Source organism: Spinacia oleracea, chromosome 6 (assembly GCF_020520425.1).
Source record: "Spinacia oleracea cultivar Varoflay chromosome 6, BTI_SOV_V1, whole genome shotgun sequence".
Taxonomy (NCBI): Eukaryota; Viridiplantae; Streptophyta; class Magnoliopsida; order Caryophyllales; family Amaranthaceae; genus Spinacia; species Spinacia oleracea.
In genome coordinates, this window is record NC_079492.1 from 67,462,744 (window position 1) to 67,468,861 (window position 6,118).

General features: G+C 33.9%; 1 long non-coding RNA gene across 2 annotated transcripts; it reads right to left on the reverse strand.

The window, feature by feature from the left end:
* Window positions 1-1,248: 1,248 nt before the first annotated feature.
* Window positions 1,249-5,852, reverse strand: LOC110794060 (uncharacterized). 2 transcript variants are annotated; one of them, XR_008924542.1, is made up of 5 exons: window positions 5,645-5,852; window positions 5,396-5,539; window positions 5,245-5,313; window positions 2,159-2,218; window positions 1,249-1,833 (listed from the first exon to the last, which is right to left on the reverse strand). It is a non-coding gene; the product is annotated as an uncharacterized lncRNA (long non-coding RNA). The 2 variants fall into 2 exon arrangements; XR_008924541.1 differs by having other exon boundaries at window positions 1,249-2,218; window positions 5,645-5,850.
* Window positions 5,853-6,118: the final 266 nt, after the last annotated feature.

Genomic DNA, 6,118 nt, shown 5'->3' on the forward strand with positions numbered 1-6,118 from the left:
TAAGGACTTAATAATTGGTAGATTATTGGTGCCCTTGATTAATTGATGCAAATATTTATGTGATGCATAACATGTTCTACTAACCAACTATGTGGGCCATTCATGATAATGAATGGGTGAATGGTATATATTGTATATGTACTATTTTGCAGGTTATTGAAAGTGACTAGTATGGCCCAAATAGGATAGAAAATATGGTCTGCGTATCATTAATTTAAATGTAATATTGGTCTAATGTACCAAAGTTTTTTCAATTTAAATATAGTCTGCGTACCATCAAATTGTTGTAATTAGTTTAATTATAGCTTATCCTATTTGAAGAAAATGTCGCCTCCCATGGTAAAATTCAAGACGGAGTTTCCAATCCATTTTCAAGACGGACTTTGAAGTTGAAGGTCCAAGATGAAGTCGGGTCATACTAGATCACATTTATATCTTATGCATGTTTTAAGTTTTTTATTGCTTTAAATATGTCTTAATTATGCATGAGATTGTGGCTTGATTATGTTGCATGATTAAGAATTTTAGTTCACTTAAAATCTAACCTACATAGTAAGAGCCTTAAGTTCCAAACTTAAAAATTGAGTTAAAAGCTGTCATGCCAAAGTAACACTTACTTGGATAACCTTTACATCAATATTAGTAATAGTTTTCCGCCATAGCGAGGTGTTACTTATTGATTCTAAAGGGGTAAGGTACACAAATAATTGTGAGTACATGTTAGTTTTGGTGAAACTCAACGATATAAATAAGGAGTCATTTTATGTCGTGGCAAATGTGATAGGTTTACCTAATAAGTTCGTAGACCACTACAACATAAACGATCAAAAGCAACGCCCAATAACCGTTGCAAAAAGGCAAAAAACCGTTGCAATATGCCTATTGCAATGGTCTTCCAACCGTTGTTGTTGCTCGCGTTGCATTAGGTCAAATGCAACGGTTCTTTTCACCTATTGCAATGGCCTTCCACACTACACTATTGACCGTTGCAATAGTCCTATTTCAACGGCGTTTTACTCATAATGCAACGGCCTTTGCATTTCACTAAGAACCGTTGCATTACATTTATGCGACCATCATCCAGACCTAATGCAAAGGTCTTTCTATTTGCTAGAAACCATTGCATTAGGTTTAGCAACTACTCTTTTGTGATAATGCAACGCCTATATTAAGCACAGGTCAAATCCCTGAAATTTCAAATTTGATCTAATTCTAATTATAATAAGAAAAAACAAAAATTAATGACCATAAAAATTTAATTTCATTAAAAAGGTCAATAATATCTACATGTCCAATGGTTTGGCAATATACAAAAAGTAGTACTACGTTAGTACTACGGTAGTACTTATATAAATAACCTAAAAAAAGAATATTATATACTCTCATTTTACATTGGTTGAGAGTTGAGATCTTGAGATCACCAAAATATTACCATAAGAGCTAACTAATTACACATGTGTAAAATCCATTTGTTCTTCACAAACCTGAAAATAATAATTAATACTTAGAAAATAAGGGCATCAGATACTACTCCATCTCCAAAGAGATAAAAATGATAATAAACATGTGTTTCAAAGTTAAAAAAGACAATGGATCCAAGGCTAATAAACATGATAACTAACTACACTCCTATGATCCGTGCAATATACTATTAAATATATGTTAATATTATTGGTGACACAAGCAGCTATGTGATTATTACGAAAAGCTACAACTCCATTAATAAGTGATCTAATGGGAGACTACAAACTAATACCTGTATGATCTTGAAGCCTCAATAATAATGTTACTCATGTGGTACCACATATCATTCGGAAAAAAAATCAAGCCCACCTGTATGATAAGTAGTAAATTGTACAGTACTCTTAATTATCTTACCATGCATCAAAAAGAATAAATGACTCACTGTACCAAATTAAAGATCTATTTCATAGAACCAAAAACGACATTGTTTTCATCGACCTTTGCTTCTCTATACACTAAAAATCCCTTTTTATTGCATTTTTATTAGAGACAGTGCCAAAAGAAAAGACTCTACAACGCCGAAATGCAGTAAGATAGATTCTTGCTATCATATGCTTGTGCATAATGTAACATGTAAGAGATGAGAGCCCAAAAGCAAATAAACCATATCCAATAATCCAAACGGGAATAATACCTTATTCTTCTTATTTCTATGAAAGTCTTTCAAATCTTCATCAACATCTTATTTCCTCTCCTGCAATTAGAAAGGGTAAGAAAAATAGATTTCAATATAACTACAAAACACAATGGATGGAAAACAAAAGTCCTTATCCTTCCCTCGCAAGAAATCAACAAACCGATTATACTCCATACATCCGTATTACGGGTGCAACTGAAATATGTAATCTTACAATTACCAAGATAGTTAGCATTACAATATTCAGACTCTGAAATTTATAAGGGACATTAACAACAGAGTTAAGAGAAACGAACAACAAGACAAAAAACAAACAAACCTAGAGTTCAATTTATGGTTCTACTGGTTGCTAGAAGGCAGAACACAAACTAAATTGCAATAGAGTATTATATTGTGCCTATTTGCCTAACAAGGTAAACCAAGGAGCTAAAGACACTTAGAGCCTTCAAGGATCCAACAGATTAGTAACAACAATGAGAAATTTCCTAACAATTGATAATGCATAAGCTTCCCTGCCAGCTGAATAAGCAACGCAAATCCGTTAACAAATCAATTTTTGCTCCACGTTTTATTGTAAAATATTATTGCAGATTTTCTTTTTACATGATATGATTTAAAAAATTTGCATAATCCTAAAAATAATAAAATAGTATAAAGCAAGAGAAAGTTTAACATACAGTCATGTAACAACTCTACACAAATCATTCCATGTTCCATTCCCAATAGACATATGATCATTAATGAGCAACAGTAAAACAAATTTCACCACTAACTTTAATATTCATCATATATTTGTCTCTGGTCTAATTTGCAGATCAGTTTGGTAGTTTTGTACCAATTAAAATGATAAGAAATAAAAGGAGCAACCTCGTGTGCCAGTCTAACAGACAAGAAGCAATCAAAAGGGCCCTTCTACTGAATCTACGCTCCAAAAGATATGGACAAGTATGTCTAACTCTACTACAAAGTTAATGTGAACAAATCAGATCAAAGGCAACCAAAGGGCTTTTTATCCCAAGTTAAATTCTTGGAAGGCCCCTTAATATCATAATACTACTTAACCTAGCTGTTTATTTCTAGGTCACTCTGGTCTAGTGGTCAAAACCAAAGGTCCCCTCCCTTTAAATTGTTATATCACAACAGATAGAAAGAAATAGTAGTATAATTAAACTTCTAGCTGTATACGAGTAGAATTGTAGAATCCATCAACTAAGACGTTTTTTGTTGGTCATATTTAGGCTAAAATAAGGCATTTTTTATTGGTTTTCCCCAAAATTTATGTACATTTAAGGCTCATTTGTTCGTGAACCTTAAATGAAGAACTTCAAATTACTATAAATGCCTCAATTGTAAAGGCAGCCACATTATTCACATAATTGTCTTTTAACACTAGAAATAAATAAAAAAAATAATCTCTGATCCGAATGCCTGCATGAGTTGATTGTCATAGACGTTTATTTATCATATAATCATTCCCTAGTTAGTAATCATAAGCTTAACTTTGGAGAAAATGAAACAAACAAATTATCCCACATCATCTCTAGGCTAACATTCAGATACCTTATGTAATGCTAATCAGGCAATGTGTTTGCCAATAATAGATTCCAAGTTTCCAACCAACATAATCAATGGACTCTTGCTTCTTTTAAAACATACCACAAACAGTAGCACACAACTCAAAGCTAACATAATTAGCACACTAAAGAATTGACATACTTTATCTGCTCATAAACCAAATAAACCTATCAAGCAAGCCAGGTTCAGTCCAATGTATAAGGAGTCCGGATTATAAGCCAACCAAAAAGGAGTCAAGAGTATGCAATCGTACAACCTAACCAATGTATAAGGAGTCCGGATTTGGTCAAGGCATACACATCCTTACTAGTTAAAGGCTAACCAAATACAGGAAGGCATATGCAGCCTCCCCATTTAAAGGATATTACCCTAACAACCTCGATCAATTCTCAAATAAAAACATTTAAAAAATAGGAAATACAGAAGCAATAGCAATGGCAATCGTAAGAAGGATAGATCAACAACTGAACAACATACAACCAAAGTTGCATAAACCAACCAAAAAGATCATTCATTAATTACACATCCTACTATTAAAGTTCATAAAAGCACCGTATACAGACTAATAGAAACATAAATTAAACAAAACATTACTCTATTAAGTATAAACCCAAGAAAAAGCCCGAGTTAATATCCAATATTGATCAATCTCACACACACAAACAACAAAACCCGGAAAAGAACACAAACCTTAGGCAAAGGAGGCACCACCATAGCTTAAGGCTCATTTACACTCCCAATTTTGAACTAATGAGCCTAAGTTATCATTTAAAGCCTTTTACATGTTTTATGCGGCACACTAAAGGTATCTAAGACTAATTCGTATCTATTTATGTACATTTAAGGCTCATTTGTTTGGTATAGGTCATATTTAGCCCAAATTGGCATTTTCGCTCCCAACTTTGAACTAATGAGCCTAAGTTATCATTTTAAACCTTTAAATAAACATTATTCAAATCCAACTAATTAATAGCTAAAACAGAAAAAACCTCACTAATTAACCAATGTAATTATTCAACTAATTATTCAAATCCGAAGCCCAAACCTATAAATTTACAAACCCCCTAATATTCTACTATGTTTGAATTAATAAACATATTCTACAAACAAACCCGAAGCCCCAAATCTACAAATATACCAGATTCTAAAACTAAAAAGTATAAATAAATATCACTTCATGACCATATATATATATATATATATATATATATATATATATATATATATATATATATATATTATAAAGGACTTATAACCAAACATAACAACCCACTAATCTTCTACTAAATTGGATTAATTAATCACTAATCCTAGAAGTCTCTGCCTTGCAAACCAAAGACTAACACTTGAAAGAATTAACCAATAGATAATCAAACTAATACTCAAACTAATACTTGAAGTCTCTGCCTTGCAAACCACTTCATTCTTCATCTCCATAGACAATCAAACTAATACTTGAAAGAATTAAGCCAACGTAAATAATAATCATAAAAAAGGAACAAGGTTACCTTGGTTGGGTGAGGGAGCCGCGCGCAAATGGGGTAGAGGAGCCGGCCAGCGTTGGAGGCGACACTTCCCTGTGCGTTTTAAAGTTACCTAAAAAGTTAGGGTTTTGAAAAATTGAACCACGATAAATGAAGCAAAAGGAACAAAGATTACCTGGTTGGGTGTGTCGAGGACTCGCGAGAAAGATGTTGGTGGCGGCGTCGGTGGGGGTGGGGTGGGGTGGAGGCGTCGGTGAGGGTGGCTGCTACGGGTTCTAGTTCTTCGCTGCAACGGAGGACGCTGATGGGCTTCTTTAACCTTTCAATAAGAGTCATTGATTCAATATTAGAAAATAGAAGATAATATTAGGGAAACTAAAAATTAACACTGAAACAAATTAAAGAGGAAAGAAAAAGAACGAACTTGTATGAGAGCAAAACGAACAGCTATGGGTGAGGACACGAGGTGGTGGAGAATGCTGGAGATTGAACTACGGGAGTGACGACTGGTGAAGACGATTAGGTAAAAGGTGAAGGGAGGGTTTGGGACTTGAGAGAGATTTCTGAAAAGAGGGTTCTGGAAAATATCCTATGTGCACGTGTCTCGATTTGTCCGTCCTTACCACGATAACCGTTTCAATAGCTAAATCCATAGTTGCATTTGAGGGGCTATTACAACGGTCTACAAATACCCGTTGCAAAATACCGTTGCGTTAAATATAACCGTTGCATGACCTGTTGCAATAATATAAACCGTTGCATTAGATCGTTGCAATAGCTTTAACCGATGCACTTGCCTGTTGCATTAGCTTTAACCGTTGCAATGTACCATTGCATTTGCTCGTTTATGTTGTAGTGGACGTACCTATCAACCAAGAATAGTTTCTAGACTATTAGC